The sequence below is a fragment of the Mus musculus genome, chromosome 1 (genome assembly GCF_000001635.26).
Source record: "Mus musculus strain C57BL/6J chromosome 1, GRCm38.p6 C57BL/6J".
NCBI lineage: Eukaryota > Metazoa > Chordata > Mammalia > Rodentia > Muridae > Mus > Mus musculus.
Genome location: NC_000067.6, coordinates 64,132,023 through 64,149,609, shown reverse-complemented (window position 1 = coordinate 64,149,609; position 17,587 = coordinate 64,132,023). Strand labels below are relative to the sequence as shown.

Here is a 17,587-nt window from a genome sequence, read left to right as displayed (position 1 = left end):
GTTCCAACCAAGTGTAGTGTAGCACACATAGGGCTTAAAAAGAAAAATGGCTTGTTAAAGGGGCTATTCATGAAATTAACAGATGACTGCCAATCGTGGAGACAAGACCAGAGTGGGCAGAGATTGAGGAAGATTGTGTAAATGATCATTTTTAAGACAGAGGAGAATAGACCCATATGGTGTCCCCCTGTGGTTTGCTACACTGAGCTGAGCTAATGTATTTTATATCCAGCAGCCAGCGCTGCATGGTATGAAACATTAATGTGTTGGCAGCCAAGTCTGTGCAGATGACCCAGTGTGATGCGTTACTGACAGAATCCCTTACCAGACATAGATGGTTTGCCTCTCATTCTGGAAACAGGTTTAGAAATACAGCAAACTTGATTTTCCAATCTCAAATGAAGAGGAATAGATTATTCCTCCTCAATACACACTTGGCCCCATGACGGTTCACACATGTCTTTTATGTAGACCAGTGGTTCTCAACCTATGGGTTGTGACCCCTTTGAGGTCACATATCAGATATCCTGCATATCAGACATTTACTCTATGATTCAGAGCAGTAGCAAAATTACAATATCAATGAAATAATTTTATGGCTTGGAGTCACCACAGCATGAATAACTATATTAAAGGGCCGTAGCATTAGGAAGCTTGAGAACCACTGATATAGACTCTAAGGTGTCTACATATCAAAAAATACATATGCACATTAGTTGGTATGTTTAACCTTCAGATATTCAGAGATTTAAATATAAAAATTGGACTTTCTGTTTGCTATTTCTTCAGGGCAATAATTCTATAAACCATTGGTAGGAGCCTCTCATTCAAACACTGGTTCCCTGCATTAATGGAACCTATGCAAACTGCATTGGCTGACTCAATCTCACACTCTTCGGGGCTCTGCTCACATACACCTGTGTTCATAAGTAAGGTGTTTGTGAGTTAAGGAATGCCTGCAGTTTATTTATATCTACAGGTGTTTTTTTTTTTTTCCTAAACTTATGGACTTCTCATTATCCCAAATGCTTGTTTCTTTCATTTAAAACTGACCTAGATCCATACTAAACAGGTCACAGATAAGTGAGATAAATGAATCCCAGGAATAGAAAAAGAAATAATGAGTTTTGTGGGCAAATCAAACATTACTCTTCTAATTCCACCATTAGCTGCTTAAAGAAGATCTGTTGGTCACCTTCGGGTAGTACATCCTTTTTAATTTAATGTGATTTGATTGCTGTGGTTCTTGTGGAAAGACAAATATATATAACATCAATGTATTTTTATTGGCTGCCTCATAAATAATTACTTTAACGTAAGCTAATTCCTTATTGCTATAGCTTGACATTCCATAACTAGCAGAAACAGTACTTAAAACCTTTACATCACAACTCTCTAGTTATTATTTATAATGTTGATCAGGTTATGGAAATGAAATCAATATGCATTTACATATTTGATTTTTTAATGAAGAGTTTGAATAGCTGTCTATATTATCCTAGAATATAAATTGGATACTAAGTTGATATCCTGTATAATTCCTGTGTTTAAAAGGATTGATTTGGAAGTTGACATTCGTTCACATCTGACTCCTATGGTCTATGTTAGGACCCCACCGCTGTTCCCCAGAGTGAGTAACCCCGTGTCTTAGTTAAGGTTTCTTTGCTGTGAACAAACACCATGACCAAGGCAAGTCTTATAAAGGACAACATTTAAGTGAGGCTGGATTACAGGTTCAGAAGTTCAGTCTATTATCATCAAAGTGGGAATATGATAGTGTCTAGGCAGGTTTGGTGCAAGCAGAACTGAGAGTTTTACATCTTTGTCCGAAGGTTGCTAGTGGAAGACTGACTTCCAGGCAGCTAGGATGGGGGTCTTAAAGTTCACACCCACACTCCAACATGGTTACACCTCCTAATAGTGACACCCCCTGGGCAGAGCATATACAAACTGTCACACCCTGTTTCTGTCTTTGACCATGGAAGGGGTTGTATGAGGGTTAGGCCCTATCCCAGGGAGCTCATATCTCTGAACTTGCATTATTTTGGATCTGTGTTCACTGCACCAAGTTCACCATGTCTTATTCTAACAATGATCAACAGTTCTGATCTAAGTCCATTACGCTAAAGGAAGATTTTTCTAAGGATGGCCACTATTTCCTCCCAGAATGAGAATGTCCTATAGAAGGTACAAAATCTACAATCTTAGCTATTGCTCTCATGGACAAAGAGTACAAATGGAGAAGCCATAAAAATATTAGTACATAAAAAATTAATGTAATGGGTTCTTTTGTCCGGGTGATTTTACTTGGTTAATAGACTATTGACAAAAGCCATCTAGCATGAGGTAATATAGTAAATTATAACTAAATATTTTTAGATCATATATATGTTAGCCCATTACACATTGAAGCTCAGTTTACTGTTCCTTTTGATGCTATTCATATGTAGTTGTGTTTTGATAATCAGATTCAGTACATTTCCTTTGTACCACCCCCACAATCATGATGTAACTGTTTTCTTCAAAATGACTCTAGTGGGGGCTGAAGAAATGGTACAGTACTTGAGAGCACTTTCTGCACTTCCAGAGGACCCAGGTTTGGTTCCCAGCACCTATGTTACGTGACAGTTCATAACTGTAACTCCAGTCTCAGTGGATACTACAACCTCTTCTGAGCTCTGTGGGTACCAGACAAGCACACAGTATACAGACATACATGTATAGGAAGTTCTCATATGCATAAAACATTTTAAATTATTATAGTTCTTGAATTTGTAGTCAAAGAGTTTATGATTTTTCACCTGAGCGTCTTTCCATTGTGGCGTATTTCCATAAAAGTACAGTGTGATAAATGTTTGAGCATGCTTACCCTTCCCTAAAAGGCCACCTCTCACCGGCTGAGCATCTTCAGGTGTCACATTTACCGAAGCAGCTGTCTCAAATCATTCTTTACAACTGTTTTGATTTTAGACTTTTACATCAAGTCATGTGTATATCAAACTTCAGAAGTATCTCTCCTCTTCAAATAAGTATCGCTTTACATTTTCTTTCAAATTTTGTGCTCTATTGGTTTCTAAAACAAATTATATTCTCACTTATTCATGGTTGTTTAAAAAGCTACTGAATAGATGCATACATTTTCTCTATCTTACCTGTAAAAACATTTTTAAAAAATTATTCTTTGAGAATGTTCTGCTTGGGGAGGGAGCATGTGAGTAGCATGTAGTGTCCTGTTTGCAGTGCATGTCTTTGTGTTTTCTCAGACACTGCTGGGCCCAGGGAGTTAGGAGAGCTGGCCTTTCCTTGTGATGTTATTCTTATCCAGGACCTATTGTTCTGCATGCCTTGAAACAATGTAACAATACTACAACAACAATAAAGCCATAAATAGAAGTCAACTCTGTGACAAAGGAAATGAGAGCCAGGGATGTCTCAAGTTTATTATCAACAGTGAGCTGAAATCCACAGGGTACAGTTGTAGTTCAGTAGGTGTTGTCCTTAACATGATGACGACCTCGGGATAAGAAGACACCTCATCTCTCTGGATTTCCTCAACTAGAAAGAGCAAGACCTGAACTAGAACATGATTTCTGAGGTCTCACCCTTCATTTGTATGCCAGGATTTTGTGATTTGTGTTCTCTAGAAACCATTATGCTAGATATAAAGAAAATTTGGTTTCTACAACTGAGGCATACCTTACACATGTAGCCAGTTATCTTGTAATGTGGGTACTATGGATCATGGCATAGAGAATGCAAGGAAGCATGGAATGTGTGGTCTGTCTCCAGCAAATTGAGTGAGCCTTAAAGTTCACTACGAGGCACATTCATCAGGACAGAATACAAAGTTTGACCCAAAGTATAATCATTTCTGTCTTGGTTTGAACTGCAAAGCCCCCTTTCACCAATGAGAGAAAAAAAATCCTTAGATATGTTTATTAATTCACTTAGATGTGGATGTCCAATTTGTTTTGAAGAAAAATAACTTTTTAGGTCTTACATCATCATATGTTTACATTACAAAGCTATTTTAAGCAGCTGGAAATGTTCAGGGGGAAAGCAGAAACAAGACAAAAAGAGACAGCGGCACCAAATCCCACAACCCAGAATTCATACTCCCAGATTGCTCAGGTAAAAAGCTATTTTAAGAGAGAGCAGGTAGATAAAGGGCTTCATTAGAGCATATCATCTCAAACTTATCCTTTTAAGCAGTAAGAAGTGATTTTAATTTGACTTAAATTTAGCACAAAGAAGAATAAATTGAAGAGAAATGGAAGACTTTGCTGACCCAACATGCTTCCTGTGGATGGCAGCAGGAGGAGACCTCTGCCCCAGTTTGTCCCCTGTATTTATGGTTATACATAAGGAGGAGCAGAAGTCAAAACACTGAATGATAAACTTCCCCCAACACACACACACACACACACACACACACACACACACACACACACACAACTTTTTCTTTCTCTATGATGTAAAGTGTTACATCTGTATAACTCCAATCAAGCATGGGAGCAGAAACTTCTGAGGCCAAAACTAAAGAAAGGAGCTCATACGCTACCATTTAACACGTGAATCTTGTGGAGTTTCTGTAAAGTTCACACTGTGGCTCTAGGTTATAAGCAGTGCATGCCATGTGCTCCTCTGCTCACACAAAATCAATGACTTAAAAAACCATAGGGTGGCACAATGGACAGATATACGTTCAATGCAGTAAAGATCTGCTCAGATCCCATGCCCGACTCTGTAAGATCTTGCGCATGGAGAACACAACTCATGAGAAGAAAGTGAAGCATAAGGCTAGTCTGACAAAAGCTCTTTGGGGAGAATGCTTTACAATGCACACACTGCACTCACAAGTGGAACAAGTCCATCACTTCAGAAGAATGCAGGTGTGCTTCAAAGATGCATGCTCCAAGCTACCTCAAGAGGAGCACCTCCTCAAGAGCCCTACCCTAGGTGGCAGATACAGGACCAGACTGGGAATCCTGTGTCAGTATCTGTCAGTTGGTTCCTCCCCACTCTTTCTATCCCCTCCTTCCCAGAGAGGCTGGGAAGTCCATATGGAACACTGTTATCCCAGAGAAGCCAAATCCCAGAGACATGGTGGAATAATACAACTCATGCGGAGAAGTCACCTTGTCCCACTTATTTCAATTCCTAAGTTAACGCTCTCCATTCCCCATGTTTAGTACATTTTTGTTGGAAATTTCTCAAATATACACTCTAAATTAAAGGAAAAAGTGTCTCCATCAACTGGTTCAGGACAGGCATTCGTGATTCCTGACAGATTCATGTAAATCCTCACGCCTCGTCAGTACATGACCTAAAGGGAAAAACATAAATAGGTTCTGAAATCCTCCCACGCAGCCTATTTACACGATTGCTTTGCTTTGCTAAGAATTTGCCTCTTGTAGACATTTAAAACACTTATTAGAATATTTATCAGTTATTCATGCATATGTGCATGTGTGCATTCACAGAAAGAAGCTAGCTCTCTACTTACTTCCTGCTGGGACTAATTTAGGTTATAATATCTTGTATGTGGATTTGAAAATAACCAAATCCAAGAAAATCCAATAACCAAGGAGGGAAGCCTCCCTTACTCTGGAAGGGAAGCCTGATCAGCCAAGAAGAGGTGCTGATGTGGAGCTAGCTGCCTGCTACATTTGAGTTCCTGGACTCAAAGAGCCAGCCTCTTAATAATTCAGACATAGAACCAGTATTGCCCATCACTGAATGAATGGGTATACAAGTGCCACCACAACAAAATGCCACAGACTGGCTGGCTTCAATGCAGAAATAATTTTTCCCATAGTTCAAGAAGCTGCAATCCACGTTCAAGGCATTGTCAACATCAGCCTCTTCTGAGCTCATTCTCTCTCTCTCTCTCTCTCTCTCTCTCCCTCTCTGTGTATCTCTCTGTCTCTCTGTGTGTCTCTCTCTGTATCTCTCTGTCTCTCTGTGTGTCTCTCTCTGTCTCTTTCTCTCTATCTCTCTCATTTATATGTAATCACTTTTCCCTTGTCTCTTCTTCTAGTCTCCCTCTGTATCTGAGAAGGTCACGAGTCACAGTAGTTTAGGGTCTATACTAATGACCTCATTTTAATTCAGTTACCTCCTGTCCCCAAACACAGTCACATCTGAGGCTCTGAAAGTTAGGTTTTCATCATCTGAACGTGTGCGAGGTATAATTTCAATCCATAAAGTGTAACATTCCTTAAGGGGGTGGCTCCCTGGCCACCCTGACTGCAACTGCTAAGTCAGAGCTGAAATGGCGCTGGAGAGTAGCTTTCTTTCACCAGCACTGTCTTTACAAGGCTTTGTGAGGCTTTGTGAAGTGCTTTGTTGTGTCGTTATTAAAGAGTTTGTTGCTCTCTGTGCCAGAGATGGCTGTATTCCAGCAAGGATGGGAGAGTTTCCTGTGCCAATTCTGTAATGAAGGAAAGAGAGAGCAGAAAATTGGGTATATTAGGATTTCCAATCATAGCTATAAGAGAGTTGGGAGCGCAGGTCTTAGTCCCATTTGGAGGTTTCATTTGCATGGGAAGAGTGTTATTTATGGGTTAATGTAAAGTTTGAATATTTTCCTCCTCATTCAATCCAACCTGGAGGGACTTGAATTTGAATGCTCTGAAATACAATGAAGAGAGTCAAAACAGAATGGGTTTGCTAAGTTATCATGCAAGATCCCCTTGCTGGCACTTGCAGTATTTTCTTTGGCTGACCAAGTACTTTTCTCCCTGGAAAGTAAACAGAAAACAGCTGTCTAAGAAATGGGTCAGAGCAAACGTATTTGGCCAGGTGCAGGATAAATAGATCATAGATTGGCTAAAATTGCTCTAAATAAAACAAAAGAAATCTCTTGAGTCATACAGACCCAACCTAAAGACTTAAAGACAAAAAAAAAAAAATCAAATGTATTAATGGGTAGTTCATACTCATACTTCATAGACTTCTGTATCCCAAAGCTTGATTCTTGGAATTATAAGTGATCAAAATATTTTTTAAAAAATCAGCCCAAAACACAATTTGAACAAAATTGTTACAAATTGGGGTACTCTATGATGTCATATATCACAGAGGTATGGAAATCTGGAACCCTCTAAACCATAGATGTCACCACACAGTGAGGAGGTAGCTCCACGAGGTAGGAGAAGAACGCACTAAGTTGACAATAGAGACTTATATTTTAGAAGACAACTTAGTCTTTTTGTGACCAGGAAAAAAATGGAAGAAATACAGGGACAAAACAAACAGAGAGAAGGCAAGGGGATGGCTCCATGGATAAAGCACACACTCTACAGGCAGGAAGAGCTGAGTTCAAATCTCCAGCACCCATGTATGAGCTGGGTGCAGCCAAGTGCCCTTGTAACCCCCGTGGGGGTAGTGGAGACAGGGGGAACCCTAGAGCTTACAGCCAGCCAGTGAAGCCTGAATGGGAAGCTCAGGTTCAGAGAGGGCTCCAGAAGTCAGATGGGGAAACCATAGGGTAAGGCAGTTGAGGTTGGACCCTAGCTCCAAAAGTCAGATGGGGGACCACAGTGGGAGGCAGTTGAGGTTGATCTTCAGCTTCCACAGGTACATACATGGGCATATACCCTGTGCCTACAGACACCTACACAGCATCTCTCTCTCTCTCTCTCTCTCTCTCTCTCTCTCACACACACACACACACACACACACACATACACACACACAGGAACACATGGGGGGCAAAAATTTGATTTGAAGAGGAGGAAAAAAAAACCCTATCAATCTTATTAGAAGTGAAATAAAACAATAGTTTTGTGTTTGTTTGCAAAGAAAATGAGATATTTAATGAATCCATTCTACAGAAAATCCCTGTGACCTTTTTGGGTTTTTTTCCCCTATTGTGCTTCAATTGTCTCCATACCTTGGTAAAATTAATATTGTTATAGGTATAACTGACATGAGAGAATTCTAGAGTTCAGAGGTAACTTAGGGATTTTTTCCTGGAACTCCTTTGGTTTAGATGGTATTTCTCACTTCTCTCGTTGAAATTTTTGTCTTCTGCATGCAGCCATCCTTACTCTGTGCATCTTTAAATATCAATGGTTCTGTCCTTCACAGTCCTCTCTATGCCTGGGAGGTTGTTGCCTTTAGCCACCCCCTTGTACTGATGACTCCTACTGCACATCTGTACCATAGCTCATAAATTCAGCTTGTTACTGGGTTTAGAGTCTACCTTGACTCTATTTAAGTGTTTTACATTCAAAACCAAACACCCCAAACTGAGATTTTCAGCATCTTCACTTGTGGCCAGCTTCCAAGGTGACCCAGTGATCACAGCTCTTAGTGTTTATGCCACTGGATGCCGCTGTTCATACCAGAGAGCACTGATCAGTGTCCCTCAAGTGGCACTGTGAAAGTGATGGCATTTGTCTTCCAAAGTTGGGTCTTAGAAGAAGTTGTGGCTTCTTTAAGGTCTCTTGTACCCCACTCACTATAGGAGAAGGCTGCCGCTATGTCATGAAAATGAGTCCCATAGAGAGACCCCTTGTTACAAGTGGTTCCTCCTGCTAGCAAACAGCATGAACTCGACACCCACCTTGCCTTCTTCTAGACAGCTAAACGAAGGAGACAAGACTCAGCCAAGCCCCTGATGCCTGCAACCTTGGCTAACACCTTCATTAACTACAAGAGACCCTGAGTGAACCATCGTTGAATAAGCCACTCATAAACACAACCTCACAGAAACTACAGAATAACTCGTTTCTATTTTGGTTTGGGTCTCTATGTTTGGCAATATTTTGTCTTGTTGCAAATACATAACCAGCGCTTCAACAAGAACCTACAACACCTGTTTCTTTCCTCAGTGGTCCTCACCAGAATTCGAGTTCATCAGTTCATACAATAACTAATGTCAACCTCAGTTAAGATAGTGACAAAAAGTGAATGGGCTAAAGAGACATTTCAATCTGTCTGTTGGAATTTAGGAACAGGAGATAGTGAAGAAGGTGTTAGAGAAGGGTAGGGCTTTAGGGTGTTGTAGGTTTTCCTGATATTAAGTTTAAATGGAAGGTATGACAATTTCAATTATGACAGGACAAAAAAAAATATCAATGGGATGTCACCATTACGAAAGAATGCTGACAATCTTTTGCATTTTTGTTTGCACTTTTGAAATGTCCTCTATGCAAATTATCATATTTTCAATTTACAATAACACTGTGTGTTATTGGATTATTTTACAACATATGTAGCAAAAGGAGATATTTGTCTTAGCATTACTATTGCTGTGTTGAAACACCATGATCAAAGCAATTAGGGAGGAAAGAGTTTCGTCAGCTTCCACTTCTACATCATAGTTCATTATCACAGGAAATCAGGACAGAAAGTGAAGCAGGGCAGGATCCTGGAGGCAGGAGCTGCTGCAGAGGCAGAAGTGCTGCTTAATTACTGGCTTGCTCTTCATGGATTGCTCAGCCGGCTTTCTTATAGAACACAGTACCATCAGCCAGGGATGGCACCCTCCACAATTGCCTGCCCACCCCACCCCCCATCAATCAGTAATTAAGATATTGCCATACAGGCTTGTCTATAACCCATCTAATGGAGGCTTTTTCTCAATTGAGGCTCCATGCTCTCTGATGACTCTAGCTTGTATCAAGTTGTCATAAAACCATCTGGTAAAATAGTGTATATCTGTTAGGAGGAGATCATTTTATAGCAATTGTGACAGAGGACCCAGTGAAAAGTGACTCAAGCTAAAGACTGAGTTTAATAACTAAAACGGCAGGAACAGGAACAGCTTTAGATAAGTGCGATTCAGTCTTCAGCAAGGTAGGTGAGTCTATCTCTTAGCTTTGCTTCACCATTTCCTGGTGCTGTGTCACTCTCTGGCTTCACTTTTGTAGCATGGTGACTTTAGGCTCCCAGCCTGACTATACCCAACATTAGATCAATGCAACTATAGCCAATCTCTTCAGCTAAATTGTAGGAACATCCTGAAGTTCCCTCTGATTGGATGTCTACTCCCAAGTCAACCATTACACTAGCTGACTTTTTTAAAAAGGGCAACCATTGTCCCCATGAAATGCTACATGTAAAAGCTGGGCACAAGCAATTGAGACTCAGAGCTTACAAAGGAAGAAGTTGTTAGGTCTAAATGTAAACGGAAAGTGAAAACAAGATGGTGCTTAAGCTAAAATTAGAATCAACTGGCTGAATACTGAAAAGTGTCATTGTACCCTATCATGGGAGGTGAACAGTCTTGCAGGTTTCAAAGAGAGAATGGCTTCTATGGTAGAGAGGAGAGAGTAGAGAAATAGAGGCCAGCTATGACCATGTGGGGGTGGGGGTGGGGATAGGGAGAGAGGGGTTGCAAGGGGGGCAAGAGGCAAGAAAGCAAGAATAAGGTGGTGCACGCCTTTAATCCCAGCACTCGGGAGGCAGAGGCAGGCGGATTTCTGAGTTCGAGGCCAGCCTGGTCTACAAAGTGAGTTCCAGGACAGCCAGAGCTACACAGAGAAACCCTGTCTCGGAAAAAAAAAAGTAAGGAGAGAGAGAGAGAGGATGGGCCAAGCAACCCCTTTTATAGTAGACCAGGCCCACCTGGATGTTGCCAGGTAACTGTGGGCTTGGAGTCCAGACAGAATATCAACACGTCAGTCCTTCTACTCCCAGCTATCATTTCACTTCACGCTGGGTCAAAGCATCCTCTGCTCCACATGCAGTGAGTGGAGCCTTGCCTATGTCAACGCACTGTTGTTTTGTGATTAAGATGCCGCAAAGTTCCATGGGATAGAACGAGAATGAGAAAGGGAGACTCCATAGCTGTGGGCACTGAACCAGGGGTGGCTGAACAGGGACCTACTGACACCTTTCCTGTGTGCAAAGACCGGTTTTCAGCCTGGAGTCTGGGAGGGAAACCTTACTCCCACTGCAGGCAGGGAGGAGGCAGCCTCTGCTGTATGCTGTATGCTGTCAGTAAGCATGTTTTCCTGGAGCAGCCCGCAGAGCATCTGTCCTTTGGGAGAGCACTGGGAGAAAGCGAGTCTGAGCTGGGAGAAGCCATCGTGGAATGGCTCCCACTCAGACTTCTTAACCGGCTGTCCAGTAAACGCTCTGGGTTAGCTTTGAGACCATCCAATGTACTCTAGGTTTAAAGACTTTTGGAGAACAAAAGCCCAATTTGAAAGCAGGTTCTCCAGCCCAGTCACACCGTGCATTGTGGGTTCCTTCTCATGTATGATCAGACTTTATTTTTTGTCTTTCAGGAGAGCTAATTAATTCTAACATAGAGAGGCTAAAAGATATTTCTTCGTGACTTCTGACCTCACTTTCTTTTCAATTCCATGACTTTTACACATGACGTACTTCAGATACTTCAGGGCAAATAGTATGCTGCAGTAACACAGTGAAGATGGAAATATCCAGAAAGACAAAAAGCAGGATTTAAACCAGGATGCCATTATAGTCCTCATTAATATTAGCAACAAGAATAGAAGTAATGAGCCTACATTCAGAAAGAAAAAATGGGCAAAATGTACCCATGAATTTTTTTTCAAAGGATGGACAGTAATACTTAGCGGTTGGTTTTACATAGAACACAAAGGAGCAATTGAGGATTTCTGCCTTTTGGAATGTGTGCACATGCAGTACAAGGAAGAAGCAACTCTTTGCATTCGAGATACCAAATGAAAACAAAAGTGACTTCAAGCTTTATTCATTAGTTTTTCATACATTTCTAACGATAACTTCCAGATGTGTTTAAACTTATCTTTTACTAATTTTGGGACATTTTCTGGTAGAGATGATCTTAAATCTTGAGAGGAATATTGCTATCTTTTTAAAATGAGCAGTTTTTAAATTTTAAAATGGTGAGTCCTTGGTGGGAGAGGGGGCCACTATCACATTCCTGACATACCCTCGCTTCCCAGCAGAGGTGCATACAGGTTTGGCATCCCACGGTTGCCAGCAGTTTATGAAGACTGTCCCACACAGAAAGGGCACATCATCAAATCTTCCTGCTAATTCGATTTTGTCTGCCTGGAATTTGTAACATTTTTCTTATACAGATAGGGAATTTTTTTTGAGAGTGCACAGTCATGTTAAAGTAAATACCCTGGAGAAATACTTTCAATTAAAATTCAGAGAGTTTAGAAATCCAGGCTAGAAAGGATTTCCCTGACCTATAAAACCTAATAAGATTTTTTTTCCTTTCCATTGTATTCCTTCCCATGCCTCCGAAGTGTGTAAGTCTGTCCTGCTTTCCTACCTGGTGGCCCCATTTAGATATGCCCTCTAGACATCTCCGTCAGAAAATGGCTTTCAAGAGTATTTAGAGAAAACTTGACATACTGATCTACTCTCAAACTCAATGATTTTTTTTTTCTGGTGGAAAAGAGAAAGAAACCACACACACAAGTGTGTGTGTGTGTGTGTGTGTGTGTGTGTGTGTGTGTGTGTTTGAAGTACAAGTACATGTACTGTCACACGGCCCACATGTACATGACAGTACATGTACACATGCGTACACATGTGGCCATAGCTGTATATGCGTGTGTGGAGGCCAGGGGTTGGTGTTGGCTGCCTTCCTTGATTGCTTGACATCTTAATATTTTTATTTACTTAGTGTGGGTGTGTACGCATGGGGAGGTCAGAGGACAACATCCACCATGTGGGTTTCAGAGATCAAACTCAGGTTTTTAGGCTTGGCAGTCAGAATTTTTAGCTCCTGAGCCATCCTGCTGGGTCCTTTTGTCCACCTTATATTTGAGACACATCTCTCATTCAAGCAGAGCTTATAGATTTTTGGCTGCCCTGGCTGACGGATGAGCTTAGTGATCTCTATCTGTCTCTGTGCCTTTGGTGCTATGATTACAGATGTATGCTGCCACACTCAGCTTTTATGTGGATGCTAGGGTTCTGAACTCAAGTACTATACTCATGATGGGGACTCTAGCAACTGAACCATTCCCATAGCCCAACAGCAGCAGCAGCAGCAACAGCAACAGCAGCACCAGTAGCATCAACAACAACCTTTTAGTAAGGAAATCCCTGACTAGAATAAAATAAGTGGTACATTTGGGAGCCTGAGACAGGAGGCTCACCTACATCCAGGAAAGCTTAGGCTACATAGCTGCCACACTGTCTGAAAAACAACCACACAAACCAAATCAAACAGATGACAAAATTTCCCTCCAGCCACAACAGTACAAAAGAAGGAGAATTGTAAACATTGTGGTGAAAGACTAAAGAAAGCAAGGGCGGAACTGGAAAGATGGCATGGTGGCTAAGCAAGCTGCTCTTAGAGAGGATCCAAATTCAGTCCCTAGCACCAATAGCAAGCAGCACACAACCGCCTATAATTAGCTCCAGGGGAATCCTAAGCCCTCCTTTGGCCTATACTTGGGTGCAAATACCCACATGCAGATAGGCACACACACATTTGCAACTAAGAAGAAATAAATCCTAAGGAAACAGGGACTGGAGACTTGAAGGACAAGCAGAGGAAGGATGTGATGGGTTTGTTTCAGTGTGGCTAGGCAGTTAGAAAGTGTTCTCTCTCCTGCAGGGCTGCAGCCCTGGCATTTCATCTATCACATGGGCTAAGAATGCATGGACTGAGAATTTCTTGGTGAGTTTCACATACTGTATATGTGACATATGTGTCCCGTTTACGGGCAGCGCCTAAAACCTAGCAACTTGCTCTAAAATACTAATTGCCTGGGCTCTTCTAAGGAAAAGAAACCTCTTTATCTGTAAATGTATCCTCATTAGGAATCTGGTTAAAAGTAAAGATAATCAACCCAAATTTGCTCAAATACCGATATTCAAGCCAAGAAGCAGGAGATAGGTGACCTGGATGCAGAGTAGAAGTGTTCATTAGTATTGATTCTTTCTTTTTTCCTTTTTAAAAAAATTGGATATTTTATTTATTTTACATTTCAAATGTTATTCCCTTTCCCAATCCCCCCAGAACCTGCTATCCCATTCTCCCTCCCCCTGCTTCTATGAATGTGTACCCCCTCCTACCCACCCACTCCCACCTCCCTGCCCTTGCATTCTCCTACACTGGGGCATTGAGCTTTCATGGGACCAAGGGCCTCTTCTCCCATTGATACCTGACAAGGCCATCCTCTGCTACATATGGCTGGAGTCATGGGTCCCTCCATGTGTACTCCTTGGTTGGTGGTTTATACCCTGGGAGCTCTGGTAGGTTGATATTGTTTTTCTTCCTATGGGATTGCAAACCCCTTCACCTCCTTCAGTCCTTCCTCTAACTCCTCCATTGGGGACCCTGTGGTCATTTCAATGGTTGACTTCGAGCATCCACCTCTGTATATGTCAGGCTCTGGCAGAGCCTCTCAGGAGACAGCTATATCAGGCTCCTGTCAGCATGTACTTCTTGGCATCCACAAAAGTGTCCACATTTGATGATTGTATATGGGATGATCCCCAGGTGGAGCAGACTCTGGATGGCCTTTCCTTCTTCAATCTCTGCCACTTTCACACTTTGACTCCATGTTTGCTCCTGTGAGTATTTAGTTAACCCTTCTAAGACGTACTGAAGGACCTACACTTTGGTCTTCCTTCTTCTTGAGTTTCATGTGATCTGTGAATTGTATCTTGAGTATTCTGAGCTTTTGGGGTAATATCCACTTATCAGTGAGTACACACCATGTGTGTTCTTTTGTGATAGGGTTACCTCACTCAGGATGATATTTTCTAGTTCCATCCATTTGTCTAAGAATTTCATGAATTCAGTTTTTAATAGCTGTGTAGTACTCTATTGTGTAAATGTATCACATTTTCTGTATCCATTCCTTTGTTGAAGGATATCTGGGTTCTCTCCAGCTTCTGGCTATTATAAATAAGGCTGCTATAAATATAGTGGAACATGTGTCCTTAGCTGTACTACAGAGCAATAGTGATAAAAACTGTATGGTATTGGTCCAGAAACATCAGTCATCTTAACCCATGGAGGAACTTGCTAAACTTTCCATTGCTGAGGGTAACCTCGAGTCATGACCTCATTCTCTCTTGTGCCAGTTTTTGTGAAGATGCTAAGAATAGCAAGTAGGATCCTTTTATTGGATTTCCAGAGAACCCACTGGGAGGGTGAGAAACAACTGTCACCTTCAAAAGCTGAGCCCCATGTGGAAGAAGACAAGCCAAGTGCCCAATGAACCTCAAGAAACAGGGCAAAAGAACTCAGAGAATACTATGCAATTTCTCTGTAAAGGGAGCACAGATGGGACTCCTAGTGTGATGATGCAGAATTGTCCTTAGAGAAGATAGAAGCCTGGGGGTGTAGCCTCAGTGGCAACATGCTTATAGAATGCTTGAAGCCTTAGATTCAGCCCTAAATACAGAATATCCCAAGTGTGGTGGCCCAAGACTCTAATCCCACACATGGCTCAAGGAAGTGGAAACAATAGGAAGAAATCACTCTGTCCTCCACTGTAAACTTGAAGCCAGCCTGAACTACATGAGTCTCAGGAAAGTATTAAGAAAAGTCAAGACAAAGGATCAGGGTTAGGGTTAGGGTTGGTTAGGGTTAGGGTTAGGGTTAGGGTTAGGGTTAGGGTTAGGGCTAGGGTTAGGGCAAAGATCACTTCACTGGTAGTGTTAGAGCCTCTGATTACTTCACCTCCCAAAAGGCATGTCACACTTAAGCAGTCCCTTAAGACCAGCTACGAACTTCTGTAGTGACACAGCAACTCTAAGGAAGAGTTTGCTTCTCTCTAGTCTCCTGCAAGTCCAGCCCCTCTGATGCCTAGATAACCTCCTAAATTTTCCATTTATATTCAGTGGGAGCATCTGTGTTATAGTCATATGGTCTACCTTTCCTGGTGGCTGACTGTTGTGTGGAAACACTATCTAAAATTGAAGGCTGGGAACTCCAAGTTCTAGGACACTCATTGTAAATGCCACGTGGAATCTGACCAGCATTCAGATTTCCACCCAGGAATTTCTTATTATCTTGGCAGCTCAGCTATGGTTTTGTCCATATCTGTTTCATTTAGATCTGTCTTCGACTAACATGTCAGTTCTGAAAGGGAAAGAATCACATTCATCCTTGTAGGCCTAACCTCAACCTAGTAGTGCTTGACAGAACAGGCTGTTGGCAGTTTCTGAGTAATTGAAATTATATAGCTCTGAGTGAGAGAATCTTGGCAGTTGACTTACCAGAAACGAAAAACCTGTGGCTCAGTTTTCTTCCACCAGTTCAAAAGCCAAATGACTAAATTCACAGAGGTGAGATTTGTGTGTGTGTGTGTGTGTGTGTGTGTGTTCCAGGGATATTGATTCACAAAGCAAATTTACAAGTACTAATTTATAAAAAAAATCACTGTATGATCAGTATTTAATGGGAGCTTTAATATATGACTTTTGTCTTTTATTAAATATAAATAGGCTTTTGTATTAGATATATTATTTTTATTGCACTTATTCATATGATTCTCTGGGAGTAGATATAATAGGAAAGAATAAAATTAAATAAAAATTGATACCATGTGTTTATCCACATGTTACCAAGGGCAATCTTGTATAAGTCAGTCCATTCTGAAAATGAAGTCAGAGACCAGGGGTTGCCAGGGTAAGGACAAATCAAAGAGGGGAAATTCAAGGTTGCCAGATACTCACTTTAAAATGTCTGAAGGGGTTCTTGTTCAAGACGAAGTGATCTTTAAAGGTCGTTTAGTGCCAGGATGTCTTAACCCCTGACAATGTGGGAGAAGCTTGTAGTTAACAAATTCTTCCTCACCAGAATTGCTGTTAGTTCATAAAAACAATCCATTATCATGGGTGTTGTGTAATGTGATGATATTAAGATCACATAGTGTTTCTTTAAAAATGGTAGCATGAGTGTTTGCTGATAGGGTTGTATTATGACTTAGCTTTAAATCCTACAAAAGTTCACTAGCTAAAGGTTTGGTCCTCAGTCTGTGGAGATGTTAAGATATGGTGGGACTTTTAGGAACTGGGGCCCAGTTAAGAAGTTTATGTCATATAGGAGAGGTATGTCCTAGACTATACATTGGTACTGGAGACCCTTGTCTCTTTCCCGTTACATCCCAGTTGCCAAGAGGTGACTAGCTCTCCTCCTCCTTATAGTCCCATCATGATGTACTGTGATGCCACAACCAAAGAGATGAGGTCAAACAACCAGGGACCAAAAATCTCTAAAACCACGAGCCAAGGTAAACCATTCTTCCATTTAATTAAATTTTCTCAATACTTTGTCACAATGAAGGGAAGCTGATACAATCGGGGAACACCTTATAGAAAAACAGAGAGAGGTTGGGTGTGCTGTCACATGACAGTAGTCCCAGCAATCAGGAGACTGAGACAGGAGAACTATAAGTTTGAGGTCAGCCTGGGCTGTATAGTGAGATTCAGACCAGCCTGTCCCATAAAATGAGAGCTTGCCTTTAAAAAAAAACCCAAACAATAACATACATACTGAATACTATAAATCAAACATAGTATTAATATATATAAATTCAGTTACTGAATACTAATATTCCCCAGTGTTCAAGGCCCTTACATAAAGTGATAGAGAATTTACATATAACCTCTACATATCCTCCTGTGTATTTTAAATCATCGT

At 41.2% G+C, this 17,587-nt stretch overlaps 1 long non-coding RNA gene across 1 annotated transcript in view; it reads right to left on the bottom strand.

Annotated features, from left to right (window-relative positions):
* The window catches only part of Gm35880, a 120,632-nt gene that overhangs the window by 92,589 nt on the left and 10,456 nt on the right, over nucleotides 1–17,587 (bottom strand). The window lies entirely within an intron of this gene.